The sequence below is a fragment of the Bombina bombina genome, chromosome 6 (genome assembly GCF_027579735.1).
Source record: "Bombina bombina isolate aBomBom1 chromosome 6, aBomBom1.pri, whole genome shotgun sequence".
NCBI lineage: Eukaryota > Metazoa > Chordata > Amphibia > Anura > Bombinatoridae > Bombina > Bombina bombina.
This window is the reverse complement of record NC_069504.1, coordinates 693,655,103-693,670,793: the sequence shown is the minus strand read 5'-3', so window position 1 is coordinate 693,670,793 and position 15,691 is coordinate 693,655,103.

Genomic DNA, 15,691 nt, shown 5'->3' with positions numbered 1-15,691 from the left:
TCCCTAAAGGAAAAACAGAAGATTTTCATAAAGACACAGTACTCCCATTCTAGAGTATCCTCTACTCCTCATGTTCGTGATTTCCACTTTGGTGAAACTGATTCTGAATCTGACTATGAAAATGAAGAGATTGTATCCATAGATTCAGCGGAAAAAAATCAGATCTTTAAAGATTTAAAGAGACAGAACCACTTTTCTAGAATTTCATCTACTCCTCCTGTCCGTGATTTCCATTTTGGTGAAACTGATTCTAAATCTGATTATGTAAATGAAGAAAATGTATTCATAGATTCAGCAGAAAACATTCAGATCTTTAAAGATTTAAAGAAACAGGACTACTGTTCCAGAATACCTTCTACTCCTCCTGTCTGTGATTCCCATCCTGGTGATACTGACTCTGAGTCTGAATATGTCAATGAGGAGGATGACTTCACAGATCCAGCTAAACTGGCACTACACTGGTATGAGCGCAACTTTAATTTGCCACAAAATCAGACAAAATCTCAACCTATTGACTATAATGACATCCTGGGATGCTATATTTACAATATAGATGCTGCAGACAGCTCCCATTATGAAACCTCCCCTGAAAATACTGATCTTCCCATTTCTGATATTCCCAGGGATTCTGTAGATTGGACAGATTCAGAGCTGGAAGGAGAGACATCTTGTTTACAGACTGCTGTTTGGAGAAATGGACTCCTCAAGAACTATGCTGATTTTTTATCTTGGAATTATGCATCCAGTGATGAAGAGGATTTCTGTTCTCAAACTGATATAAGGTACTCCAGGCCACAGTGGAAACACCCTAAGAAGCCTCATATTGGGAAGAAATCTCAGTTATATAAGCTCTCTGAAAAAAAAAGAAAAAGAAAATATTTCTGCCTACAGAAAATCAGAACTGTAAAGAGGAAACTCAGCTCAAATCTCCTGTTTCAGTTTCTGTTGTGCCAGATCCTCTCTTGCCTCATGATACTCTCCACACCAAGCTGGATGTTGTCTCTAGTCGCCATCAGTCTGTTTTTGAAGCATTTAATGGTTTCTCTTCTCAAACTCTACAATTACAAACACTGCTTTCAACTGCTGATTCCTTACATCCCTCTCATGCTGCCTAAATGTCTGTAAACCCTGTGCTAGAAGCAAAAGATTACTTTGTTCCAGATATACAACCTTTCAGTTTTTTAGAGGTAGTCCCTGGAGAATTTAGCCCTGAAATTCAAACTCAAATTAGTATGCCTGCTGAACCCCAGAAAACTTCTCAGTCAGAATCTTGTGTCACAATTCCTCTGCATCTACCTGAGAGTGGCATATTTCAGTACACTCCACCTTCTCAAAGTTCTTCTGTTACTGCATCTAAGAAAATGTTTTCCTTGGGAGATACTTTGCATCAACCTACATTTTCTACTACATATGTTCCCTTTACAGGAATTCCTGATACTGAACCCTGTGATGATATTATTGAACCTAGTTCCTAAGCGGACGTTCTTGACCCTGAATCATGTACTAAAGTTATTGAACCTAGTACCAAAGTGGACATTCTTTACCCTAAAACATGTACTAAAGTTTTTCAACAAGATTCCCCAGTGGCCATTCCTGTCCCTGTTTCCCATGATGATACTACTAAACCTGGCATCAAGGTGGACTCTCCTGTTTTTGAACCTGGCATGGGTATTCCTTTGTTTAACATGGAAATGGGTGCAATAATACTTGATCCTGAAGATAGCCATGTCCACTGCTCAGAAGCGAGTATGGTTCTTGGCTAAAAAGTGGGTCTTGTAAATTCTTTGTTTGTGAACCCTGAAGAAAGCCTTGCCCTCTGCTCAGAAGAGAATATGGTTCCTGCCTCTAAAGTGCGTTCTTTTTCTATAGTTAAACCTGATCCTAGTACAAGTGTCTCAGCAACTGTCCCAAATTTGGACATTCATGTTTCTAACCCTAATGAGGGCATACCAATCTTTGAGTCTCTTGTCCATGAACAAAGCCTTGAAGTTGGCACACCTGTCCTCAGTTCTTCTGTTCTCGAACCTTGCCCTGGTGTGGGCATTCCTGAACCATGTCCTGATGTGGGTATTCCTGAACTTTGCCCTGGCATGGGCATTTCTTTACCTGATCCTAGTGAGGACATTCCTGAATCTGGCCCCATAATAGGTATTTATATACCTGATCCTAGTGAGGACACTCTTGATTCTGAATCCAGTAAGGACACATTTGATATTGAACCAGAAGATGGCAAGAACTGTTCAAATCTTGCACTCGACCCTCCTATCTCCTACTTTGAAGAAAACCCTGCTATTTGGTTAAAAGTGGCTATAGCTTTTTCTTTTGTAGTATATCTAATCCTCAGCCAAGAGGTTAATTCTGAGGGTACTTAAATCTCTGATCCAAAAGTGGATAATCTGGTTTACAATCCAGAATGCTGCATTTCTATTTCTGAAGTTGAGGAAAGCCTATTCATATGTCTAGGACTGGGTGCCGTTTCATTGGCTGTGTACATGGTCATCTGTCATGAAGTACATTCAACTATTAACCCTGAGGATCAAGTTTTGCTCTCATCATTTTTAAGATTTTTTGATACCTGAAATCCATGGCCTTCGCATTGTCATTTTGCTTTTTCAAGATATCTCCAACCCTCCTTTCTTGATTTCGAATTGGACTCACTACCTCCATGCAGCTACTACTGGCTCTCCATGTCATTGTTGTTCTCTTTCCATTTGGATTGCGTTGGGCACCCGGAGGTTGCCTTTAAGGAGGGGGCTCTGTAACATATGCCTGCCTGATATCACTGTCCCTTTAAGACTGCCTTCCCTGCTACTGACAATCATACTGTTTGGGGAGTATCTGCATTCAACTTACCTGCCAAATGTATTAATCATTCATGCACCTGATTCCCTCAGCCTCTTTTTAAATCATCTCAGGCCTAATGTGCATTGCATTAGCTTTGAAGTTTTGTTTCAGAACAACAGAGGTCTGTGACTGTTCCAGTATGGATTTTACCAGCATATTCAAACGACAGCCTTTCCTTTTAGCTAAGATTAAAATCATCTAATTGCAAGTATCCATATAATTCCCATTTTGTTTCCTGGACACTGCTACTTAGCAAACTCTGAACTTATTCTAAATTACAAGTATGCATTTGGTTATAATCACTCTCTAATTGCTTCAACAGCATCATACTCAGAACTTTATAACAATTCACTGCTACAAGTTGTCATAGCTGAAATATCCTCCTGCAAATATATTAATATATTAAGAACTCTGCATCTATGTGTTCAGTTAAACAGCTTTCCTGTGATTCACCAATATATGCACAAACAGTATTTAATGCCTTAAAATTGCAATTTGTCTATCACCTGTGCTGCTCTGCTTATTACTCTGGTATACAGCTCTAAATAATAGTATGTACTGTGAACCTGCAGCAACTCTTTGCATATATGAGTCACAATCTTCTACCAGTTTACTCTGAAGCCTGAACATCTTACATTGCTATATTTTTCACTCATGAATCCTGCAGCTACTCCTATTAACTATAAATCACAGTGTCAATTTAAGTTTCCATTGAAGTCAGAATATATTGTATACATATGTTTTATTTTCCATAAATTCTACAATAACTTCTTGCAACTATGAATCACAGAATATCATCTATCCATGTCAGGTTACTCTTCCCCGGGTCAGGGGTCTGTGTTTTAATTCCCTAGCACTGCCCCAAGGGTCTGTGTCCTGAGCGCATATACACCGGAACATGACATTGTCTTGCCCTCTGGATTTGTCAAGTCCTGGGTCTAACCCTCCGTGCAGGGGCAGTGTGTCTTATTGTCACTTCCCAACCTCAGGGCCCTTTCCTGGACTGACTTTACTACTCCATTGACAATATCTTAACTGAGTTTCCAAAAAAGGGGGTAGCTACTGTCACAGTATATGTAAGGTTAATAAATATATATATTTTAATCATATATTTTAAGGTTAATAAATATATATATTTAATCATATATTTGGCTAGTCAGTAGAAAATGATTCATTTCACTCAGAAAAACTGATTTCACTCATGTTTTATTTCTCCCCCACTTAGTATGCAAAGTTATTCTAAACACACACGTGGGGACAATAGAGCATTTGGTTTAATTAAATTTAACAGCAATTTCAAGAGACCATATATCTTACTACCTGGAAATATATGATAAAATCACAACGTTGCCTGGCAGTCTGGTCTAGGTGAGATATTTTGTGAGAAAGTAACCATGTACATTTCAAATGCAAATGGACCCCATGCTGTGTAAGTGGGGCAATGAAAACCTGTATATATATATATATATATATTGAAAGCATAAAATGTCTTAGCCTCTGTGTTTTTAAGAATATAAATAGACATTTGTGGACCTAAAAAGAATAGATTAATAACACTTACTTTTATTTCAGATCTACATGGACAGGATTCATACATTCAGGATTTATTAGAAATATGAAATATAGTATATTCATGTTGGAATACAGTGCAGTACTGAATATGAAATAGGCTGTATTTGTATATAAATGCCAGGATATTGATAACATTTTTTTTATAGATTTTAAGCTAATAATTAGCAGTATAATTACTTTAATATAATATAATGGTGTTTGGTATAGAAATGATCAGAAAATTCACATAATACCACCCTGCCTGGAATTCGGATTGTAAGTGATAAATGCAATGTTATAGTATTGTTTAATATAATCATTATATGGGAATATTGTAAAATGTTTAGAAATGATTAAATGTATTACTGTGTTGTTTTGTCACGCTGCCCCCGGTGTTATGATGAGAGAATTGCAACCAAGAGATGATTGGTTGTTGCAAGGATGCATTTCCTTAACAACACACATTCACAAGGTGAACCAATCAGAAGGGACAAGCGTAAGGGCCAATAACAAAGCAGGTTTCCAGAAAGGGCGTCCCATATTCTCACCTATGATGGAAACTTATATAAGCTAATGCAAGATAGAAAAAGGGACAGATTTTGCTGAGCTAACCTGTAACTAGTGTGTTGGGCGTGAAAAGTACCATTACTCTTGCAAAGCTAGTCTATCTTTTCTCATTCATTGCAAAATATACTTATTGGTATTTCTGAGGTGAGATTAAAACCTGCTGAGAGATATTGGATATCGATTGGTGTTCATCCTGGTAAAGTATTTAAAGATTGTGGTAGATTGAAGAGAGCAAATTGTGTTTTTACACTGTATTTTATAGCCTTGAATAGCTCTTAGCTTGCCTTTTGTATGCAAAACATTTAAAGCAAACATTCATTGTTGCTGTATATAAACAGACTTAAAGAAATAAATTGTATTTTAAAGCTAGTATTTCATAGCCTGTGTATTGTTAGACATATATCATTGATGCTAAGTAATTTATCTATGCAATTTTTGATGTTTTAAATTAGAATTATGTTAGAGAAAAGCGTAGGTAAATAGCTGAGTATTTTACTTAGAATCCCATTGTGTAAATAGGCTAGTTTTAAAGGTAAACTCTTATGAGCTTTGTAAGAAGTATAGCATATCTTAATAGTTTTTAAACATGTATAATATTGTTTCATATTCTGGTATTACAAATATATTCCAATATGTTCATAGATATTAACTAATAAAAAGAATTCAGGTATTTATATTAATTTTGTGGTTTCTAGTAGATGCATATTGATTGAGGGTTTATTTTTAAAGGAAAATTATTAAATATATTGTGTTATAACCCTGCCATAGGCTAACATATTATTTGGAGAGCACTACGGAGATTCTTATAAATATACTGACACTACCTTCCTTGCAATTCTGACCTAAGAATTTTTTTTATTTAAATGTGGTTTTAAAGAAGACAAGGTGTTCCGACTAATCCGTTAAAACACAAATCCTTTATTAACATCGATTAAAAACGTCACTTCAGAAACACAGCAATATCAGACTGGTGTAGAGGACGCAGCACTGACAGGCTTACGCGTTTCGGAAATGCTCCGTAGTCATAGCCTGAGGAAAACACAGCAACCATTTTACTCTCTCCTGTCAGTAACTGCACGCATAACTAACCCTACAGACTGTGAACTGATTTTCTCCGAGGACAAAGGGGTCCTAGCATTGAGTACATTATTTGAACAGACTGTGGTTTTAGCAACATAATTTTGTCATTTTACATCGGAGGCTGTGTGAAAATTGTGTAAGTGTCCATCTTTTTAGCCAAACTCACTTGGCACAGATTTCTAAACTAGTATAGTTTTAGGTTTTGTTTAACTCATTTATTTTAAAAACTGTTTTGTTTTTGTATGTAATTGTGTTTAACTCCTTTTTTATATAAATGCACTGTGACTCTTTTGTTCATAATAAATATTCTTTTATTGAGTTTTGCTTTTGTCTAATATTTGAACCATGTTCTGAAATAGACTAGTAATAACAGTACTGTGTACTTTAGATTGATTTTTGGTATTTTTAATCTGTTAGTCTGGGTATTCCCATATAATAATCTTAAAGTGGTGGCAACAGAAATTGTTTAGTGTGAGTGGCAATGAAGGGGAGTTTGGTCATTTTTCTAGGTCTATACAGACTAGAGTGTTTTTGTTAACCCTTGCATCCACTGAACTAAATCACAGGCTTGCCTGGAGGGGTTAGATGGTGACAAACTGGTTAAGCTGGAAGGATCCATTTTATTTGATGGGGTGTATTACATTGTTTACAAATAACTTGTGTAAGTTTATTTTGTCATTTAAAATAGCCAATTTTTCATGGAACCTAACTAAACACACCTGGTGAGACAAGAGGCATATGTGTGTGGCCACTAATCTCCAGCTAGCTCCCAGTAGTGCATTGCTACTCTTGATCTAACTTTAACTATTTGTTTTACTCCTTTACAAGCAATAGTGCAATAAGAAAATGTTTTAACATTACAACCATTTTTTTACACTTTTATGTCTATTTAAAAGCAAGCATTTTAGTAGATTTTTTTTTTTTTAATTCTTTTTTATTACCGGAAACAAATGTGGTACAACAGAAAATCAGACATTACAATAGATATTATAGAGTTTGCATCAGTATTTTGCGTACATATTGATTACATTTACATTTACATTTCTGCAGATGGCTTGTCAGAGCCAGGTGCGCAGAGCAGTCCATGAGAGAGGAAGGTTAGGTATTGTCTTTATATGCTTTAATCTGTAGCATTTTGATGCAGTAAAGATCGTTCAGTAAACTTTGTATGCCACATCCGTCTCTATTTTTCAAAGTATTTTAATAACATAACAATTAACAATAACAGTAACTATAATATACTAACATTGTGACAAAGGGATGGGATTCAAGATAGGAAGGAAAGGTGGGGAGGAAAGGGGGAAGAGAGAAAAAAAAAAAAAAAAACGATATCTAGAAAAGCATTTCCTCAGTCGGGTATTTGGTGACATTAAGGGTCTCCCCCTCAGTTTCACCGGGGTAAGAGTTAAGAGTAAGCTGAAGCATCATCTCCGACTGGAGAAATGGTCTCAAAATCTGCTGTTTCAGGTCTGTGTGGAACGTATTAATAAGAGGGCACCACTTTTTCCAGAAGGGCCTTAGTCGTCTGGTCACGTCTAACCTTACGTCATATTGTTCTATGTAAAGTTGTTTAATCAATAAGTGTTTAAATTGTGCTATTGTTGGGGGATGTTTAGATAGCCATCTTGTCAGAATACAGTGCCTTGCCAGTATGGTGCACATTGTAAGGATCTTGTGGTGTCGTTGGTGTGTATCTCCCCATTTGAAGAGATATATTTCGGCCGTGGTGAGTTCTATTTCAACCCCAAGGGTGATTTTTACCCAGTATTGAAAATGTCCCCAGAAACGTCTGATAGCTGGACAGGTATAGAAGTAGTGCAGAAAAGAGGGGGCTGGACTGCTGCACTTAATACATTGGTTGGGGCATGCGTTGTTCCATTTTGCTAATCTATTAGGAGTAATATAGTCCTTGTGTAATAGTCTAGTCTGCGCCTCTCTATAGGTTATTGCAAGAGTGGCTTGTTTTGTGCTGTCTAGACTGTCTTTCAAATCTTGTACCGATACTTCAGTATGGATGTCTGTAGCTAGTCTAGCTAGCATGTTGGTTTGTATGGTGGCCTCAGTATGTCTTATTAGTTGTGTGTAGAAATGTGTGAGGGAGAACCGACCTACTAGGAATAGTGTCTGAGCGATAGCGAAGGGTGATTTGTTCCAGAAGCTGTCATGGGATGCTTGTAAAGACATCACATAGTGCCGCAGCTGAAGGTAAGCATAAAAATGCTGATTTGGAAGCTGGTATTTCGTCTTTAGCTCCTGGAAAGAGCGTATCGTGTGTAGCAATGGGTCCAGGATGTCTCCCACTGTCCTGATGCCCCGGGTTTCCCATACGCGGAACGGTGCATGCTCATCACCTGCTGGGAAGTCTGCATTCCCGCGGATAGGGATATACCTTGGGGAGGGGGTGTTGATTTTTAGAAATTTGTGAATCAGCTGCCACGCCTTCAGTGGGTCACAGTATAGTGCACTGTTAGCAACTCTAGGGGGAAGAGATGATATTCTCGCATAGGGGAGATAAGCCAGCGCTAGCGGGGCGACAATCGCTTCTTCAAGCGCTATGTCGGTAAAGTGTTTCGTATTTATCTGCCAGTCGGTGACCAATCTGGCTAATGCTGCCCAGTTGTACAACTTGAGATTTGGCAATCCTAAGCCTCCCCCCCAGGTATGGGAGGTGTAGCTTGTTCGCTGCTATTCTGGGCTTACCTCCCTTCCAGATAAATCTCGACATGGCACGCGAGAGCGTCCTCAGGTCCCGTCTGGACAGCAGAAACGGTAGCATAAGCAGTGGGTATAAGATTTTGGGTAGTATTGTCATCTTGATCAAGCCAATACGACCCGAGAGGCCCAGAGGGAGGTTAGCCCAATTCGTTAGCTGGGAAGCCAACTCTGAACATTTACGTGATATGTTAAGATCATACATCTTGGAGGGATCTCTATGGAGCTTAATGCCAAGGTAGGTTAGCCCCTCCGAGACTTCTACGAATGGATAGCTTTGGGTAGAGGACGTATGTCTATGTAGCCATAGTATCTCTGACTTTGAGGTGTTTATTTGGTATCCCGAGAAGGTACCGAAGTTCGAAATCATGTGTAGTATGTGTGGTATATGGACGGCTGGTGTGTCGACAAACAGTAGCATGTCATCGGCGTATAACGCCAGGTGCAAGGGGATCCCTCTTATCGTGATCCCTGGGAAGAGTTGCCGAAGTTTCATCGCGAGGGGTTCCAGTGCTAGGTTGAACAGCAGCGGTGAAAGGGGGCAACCCTGCCTGGTGCCCCGATGTAGCTGAAAATCCGAGGAAAAGAGGCCGTTTGCGATGACCCGTGCCACCGGATGGTGGTACATTTTACCTATAACCTCCAAGAACGGACCCGTAAAACCGAACCTCCGCATAGTATCTAGAAGATGTGGCCATTCTATCCGGTTGAAGGCCTTCTCTGCATCCAAGGATAGCAGGAAGGCCTCCGGCGTGTCTTTCCTATCTTTTTCCTGCCCCTGTGCCCAATAATATTCTATCGCCTGCATGACCCTGCGAAGATTCACCACCGATGAACGTTTGAAGACGAAGCCCGTTTGATCCGGGTTTGACTAGGTCAGGGAGAATCACCTTCAATCTGTTAGCAAGAATCTTCATGAACAATTTGTAATCTGTATTTAACAGAGATATTGGTCTGTAAGATTCAGGCTTTGAGCGGTCCTTGCCCGGCTTGGGAATCAGCGTGATGTGCGCTGAAGTGAAGTTGTTAGAGGGGGGGGGGTGTCCGTCTGAAGGAAGATATTGTACAGTCTGGTCAGAGTAGGCGTAATCTGGGCCTGTAGTGACTTGTAAAATTCAGCCGGTAGACCGTCTGGCCCTGGTGCCTTGCCTACTGGCAAGGATCCCAGGGTGAAGGTGAGTTCCTCGAGTGTCACTGGGGCGTTTAAGCTGTCAATTTGGGTCTGTGTTAGTTGGGGCGGCTGCAGCGAACGCCAGAATTGCATCTGAGTTCCTTCTGGAGCCGTGTCCTGTTGGGTATAGAGTTTTGCATAGTACTGCGCGAAGCACTGCGCTATGTCCTCTGGTTTAGTGTATGTTAGGTCTTGCGCTCTGATTGCTGTTATGTTGGCTCTTGCTGTCTGGGGTTTCGACAAGGTAGCCAGCATCCTGCCTGCCTTTCCACCGAATCTATAGAATTTTCCTGCTGTCTTTAATAGTCCAGCAGTCGCCTGTTGTTTCATAAAAGCCTCAAGGTCCGCTTTTGCTGCTAAGTATGTCTCATAGGTTATTTTCGTGTTAGCCTGTAGATATGTTTGGTATGTTAGACCCAGTTTTTTTTGTAAGTTCTTTAATTTATATTGTGTTTTGTGTCTTAACTTAGAGATATATGAGATTATAGCTCCAGCAAACACTGTCTTGGCCGTCTCCCATAGGAGTTGGGTGTTGTCAGTGTGCACTGCGTTATCAGTGAGAAAGTCCGTCCAAGTGTGTTGTAAATATTTGGTAAATGCCTCTGAGGTGGTCAGATAGGTCGGAAATCTAAGGGTGTTTCTGTTAGTGTGTCGTCTCCGGGTCCCAAGTGACAGTTCCACTGGAGCGTGATCTGAAATCAGAATATTGTGTATCTTACAATGGTGTACCAGTGTGGTCAATTCCCCAGCAATCATGAATAAATCAATTCTGGAGAGGGTATGTTTAGCCTTGGTCAGACAAGTATAGTCCTTCCCCTCTGGATTCATCAACCTCCAGATGTCACAGACCCCCAGGTCCGCCTCCAGCATGTTAAAGATTTTAGTTTCAAATCTGGCTTTGTAATTTACCTTAGGGTCCCTGATATGGTGGGGTGCCAGCCAAAGTCTATCTAGAATGTGTGTGGGTGAGATATTGAAATCCCCACCAATTATTAAACTTGAGCCTATGTGGGGAGCTAGTTGCCGGGTTAATTCTGACCAGAAACCAGTAGTTCTATGGTTGGGGGCATATAAGTTACAGAACACATATTTCACAGAATCTACCGTAGCTTGCACTATCATGAACCGTCCGTCTTTGTCTAAATAGGTGTTGTCTATCCTAGTTTTTAACCTTTTTCCGAACATAATAATTAAACCCCGGCTGGCACTTGTATGAGATAGAAAGACTACCTGTCCCACCCAATCCCTCTGTAGTTTCTGGTGTTCTGGGTCTGTTAGGTGCGTCTCCTGTAATAAAGCTATGTCTGTGCCCAGTTTCCTAAGGTGAGTGAGTATCAGTTTACGTTTTATGGGTGAGTGTATTCCACCCACGTTCCAAGTCACTATTTTATGCGACATTCCCAATTACAAAGGATGAATAGAGGGGGGAAAAAAAAAAAAAAAAAAAAAAGGGGAGGGAGAGAGAGAGAGAGAGAGAGGGGAAGGGGGGCGGGAAAGGACACTGAAGGGTTAAGGCAGTATCTTGACCTATTTCCATGTAACTAACATCACATGTAATGCATTTTGTGCCTTCAACAGAGTCCTTGATATGCAATAAGTACTCATTAAGTTTAGCGTGTACACAACAGAACCATATATACAGTATATTCCCAACATAGGCATTAACAGTTCTAATTTTAACCAAGTGCAATTGTTCCATACCCTTATCCCTAGGAGGAATAGATACTTGTGCTGGTGGGTTTGAGCCTGCCTGAGTCCTTGTTTGGAGTAAAAATGGTGCCTCTTGGACAATAGGCGCATAGGGCACCTCCATGATGTATTTTTTGCTCGTGAGGCATAGGAGATTAAGGGAGGGTTTTACTGGAATGGCAATTATAAGGGTGTAGGCGGGGGAAGCAATCTTTTTAGGGTAGGGTGAGGTCAAGATTATGCTAGGACAGTATAGGTTTCTATAGGCAATACGCTTGTGGTGTCGTAAATTACAATCTAGCTTGACTCTATTGCCACTCAAATGTCTGGGGTACCTTTCGGGTTTTGAGTCTTCCTGCTTAGTGTCCTGCCTACATGGTGTGCTTGTGACTGTCCTCGTGCCCGCTTCAGCACAACTGTCAACATACGCTATCCAAACATTTAGATATGTGTAACCACTATGGCCTGTATTAATTGAATCAGCATGTTCATTACTCTGAGGCAGCTCAGCACTCCCAGGGAGGAGTGTATGCGTTAGTGACCCAGTGTTATAATCTGCTAGAAACTGTAAACAAATCAAGAACAAACAGAACAATAATAAAACAAGTGAAACATGTAAAACATAAAAAAACAAGACACATTTCAACATTACCCAAGAGGCAACGTCCCGCCTCTCTTTGAAGTCCATCAAACTTTTGGGAACCAGATTAGTTCCATTCTTGAAAAACAACATTGAGTAACAAAAAAAAAGTTCAGCCATCTTTTATCTACTATGGCCCAAAAGAGCGGAAGAGGGAGTCAAAGGGAGAGGACCTCCCATTTGGGCAGACGATCTTCAGGTTGGAGGGTGCTGATTTTCTGTTGCCAGATAACTTTTCACCGCCTGTGGTGAGTGGAAGAATTTAACACCATATGGTGTTTGTAGACGAAGTTTTGCAGGGAAGAGGAGTGCCACTTGACGTCCCTGTTCGTGGAGTTGGGAGCAGAGCGGTGCGAATTCCTTCCTTTGTCTAGAGACCTCCAATGAGAAGTCCTGAAACAGGAGTAGTTTCGAGCCCTCATATATCAGTTCCTTATGCGATCTATAGGCTCTCAGAATTTTCAATTTTTCCTGGAAGTTCAGGCATTTGAATATCACCTGTCTAGGTTTAGTTCCCATCTGTTCCAAGGTCTTTTCAGGACCTATCCGGTGTGCACGTTCTACATCAATGGGCAGGATGTCATCATGGATACCCAGTAATCTAGGGAGTTTCAGTGCCGTAAACTCAAGCAGATCTTTGCCCTTGATTGATTCTGGCACTCCTACAATCCGCAAATTATTGCGGCGACTCCTGTTCTCCAGGTCATCTATGCGTTCTTGGAGTAGTTGAGTTTTCTTCACTAATTGTTTGACTGTAGTATCCGAGGCAAATTGCCTGTCCTCTACATCCGAGATGCGGGTTTCGGCTGCGTTTAAGCGTGTGGAGAACTGCCGCACCTCGCTCGTTAGCGTGTCTACCCCTGCTTGTAAGGAATCCATTCTAGGGAGAAAAAATGATTTTAATTCTTGTAGGAGAGCAGAATGTGAAACTGAATCTGAAATCGCTATTGGGTCAGGTACAGCTGGGCCCTCAGCATGGGCGTCCGATAGATGTTTCAGTCTCTTTTCGCTGGTCTTTGATCTGTGAGACATATCTGGTTTGGCAGAGGGAGACAGCTTGTGGAAGTATTTATCCACTTTCATTAGAGTGGGGTATGAAATCTTCTGGGTGCAGGGCAAACAAGTTAGATGGGAAAGTACTCAGATATTGCAGTCATTGTCACCTGCAGACAGTACAAACGGGTGCCTTGTAGGTATGGTGGCGGGCAGAGGTGCACGCTCAGAGTCTCTCTGTAGTTATGTAAATTTCTGTCTTGATGATTTAGATGGTATAACCTGTCTCGCTGTGATCATTCATAGATGGGGGAGACACAGTCCGAAACAGTGCAAGCACAGGTATACTAGCAATCGTGGTGTTATGTACCAGGGGGGCCTTGTGGGCATAAAATGTGCAGGTTTTTAACTAGAATGTAGGTAACACTTTTCCCGCTCTAGGACAGCGTGGTGCAGCCAGGATGCATTGCCACTAAAAGTGAAAGTCATACAAAAAGATATGTGTTGCTGCACAGCACTTTTCCCCAATAATAGCCTCTGTAATCCTTTTTCTCAGAAGGGGTTAATCGGTTGCCTGTGAAGTTATGTTAAACTGGATTGACCCTTCAGTATTGCGTTTCCCCCTGCTATGCTTCTCCCCTCTTTCCCGTGTTTGCATTAGCTTCTGTAATCTGTCTCTATGTGAAATACCAAGCCCAGTCTTTCCGGTTACTTACAGCTGCCCGTGAAGTGCTTGATATCTACCCCCAGATTAGCGATATGCAGAGGCGTGCGATCAGTGTTCTCTTTGCTTGTTCAGCTTTTGTGGGTCGAGGTCCCCTACCTCTCTTTTTCCCTGCCAGGAGCGGGTAGGATCCAAGATGGCGCCGGCGGCAAGACACCGCTCCAACAGATATTGCCCTCCGGTTGCCGGAGCTGATAGTGAATGCTCCGCGCACTTAAGTTGACAACTGGCACTACGCATTTTAGTAGATTTATGTATATCCCAAAATTATTTTAACTGAGTTTATTCTACTCTTTCTGACATAGCTTCACAAATTATGTATCCACAAAGATCCACAAACTTCAATAGTGAGTTTTAGTAAAAATATATATATATTTTCTAAAAGATCTGATTTATACCCCATATTTGAAACATATTTCTGTTTATTTTAAATATGATTTTTATGCCCCTTTAAGAATTACAAATATGCTCACAAACTAAAATAGATATAACACAGTAACACCAAGTCTGTTGCTTATTTCAGCCCCTAAATTGCTGAAATTTTAATAAAAGATCTTAAAGGGGCAGTAAATTCAAAATTAAACATGATTTAGACAGAGCATGTAATTTCAAACAACTTTCGAAAGCACTTATTTATCCAATTTGCTTTGTTCTCTTGGTATCTTTTGTTGAAAAGCATGCTTAAGTAGGCTTAGGAGCAGCAATGCAGTACTGAGAACTAGCATCTGGTTGGTTGTTCATATCTGCCTCTTGTTAATTGTCCCTAGATGTGTTCAGCTACCTCCCATTAGTGCATTGCTGCTACTTCAACAAAAGATGTCAAGATAATGAAATACATTTGAAAACTGAATTGAATTGGAAAGTTGTTTAAAATTGTATGCTCTATCTCAATCATGGGGGAAAACAATGGGTTTCATGAACCCCTTAATTAAGTTATACTTATTATTTTGGAGATAGGTAATCATCAGCCACACAACATGAGCGCCTAGATTACAAGTTTGGTGTTAGCCTTAAAAAGCAGCGTTGAGAGGTCCCAACGTTGCTTTTTAACGCCCGCTGGTATTGCGAGTCTGGCAGGTACAGGCTCACCGCTCACTTTTCTTCCGCGACTCGATGCTAACGCAAATCCCCTTACATCAATTGCGTATCCTATCTTTTTAATGGGATTTGCCTAACGCTGGTATTACGAGTCTTGGAAGAAGTGAGCGGTAGACCCTCTCCTGTCAAGACTCCTACCGCATTTAAAAGTCAGTAGTTAAGAGTTTTATGGGCTAATGCCGGAACACAAAACTCTTAACTAAAGTGCTAAAAGTACACTAACACCCATAAACTACCTATTAACCCCTAAACTGAGGCCCCCCCACATCGGAAACACTTTAATAAATATATTAACCCCTAATCTGCTGATCGGACATCGCCGCCACTTTAATAAATATATTAACCCCTAAACCGCTGCACTCCCTCCCGCAAACACTAGTTAAATTTTATTAACCCCTAATCTGCCGTCCCTAACATCGCCGACACCTACTTACATTTATTAACCCCTAATCTGCCACCCCCAACTTCGCTGCTACTATATTAAAGGTATTAACCCCTAAACCTAAGTCTAACCCTAACCCCCCCTAACTTAAATATAATTTAAATTAAACAAAATAAATGTAACATAATTAAATAAATTAATCCTATTTAAAACGAAATACTTACCCATAAAATAAACCCT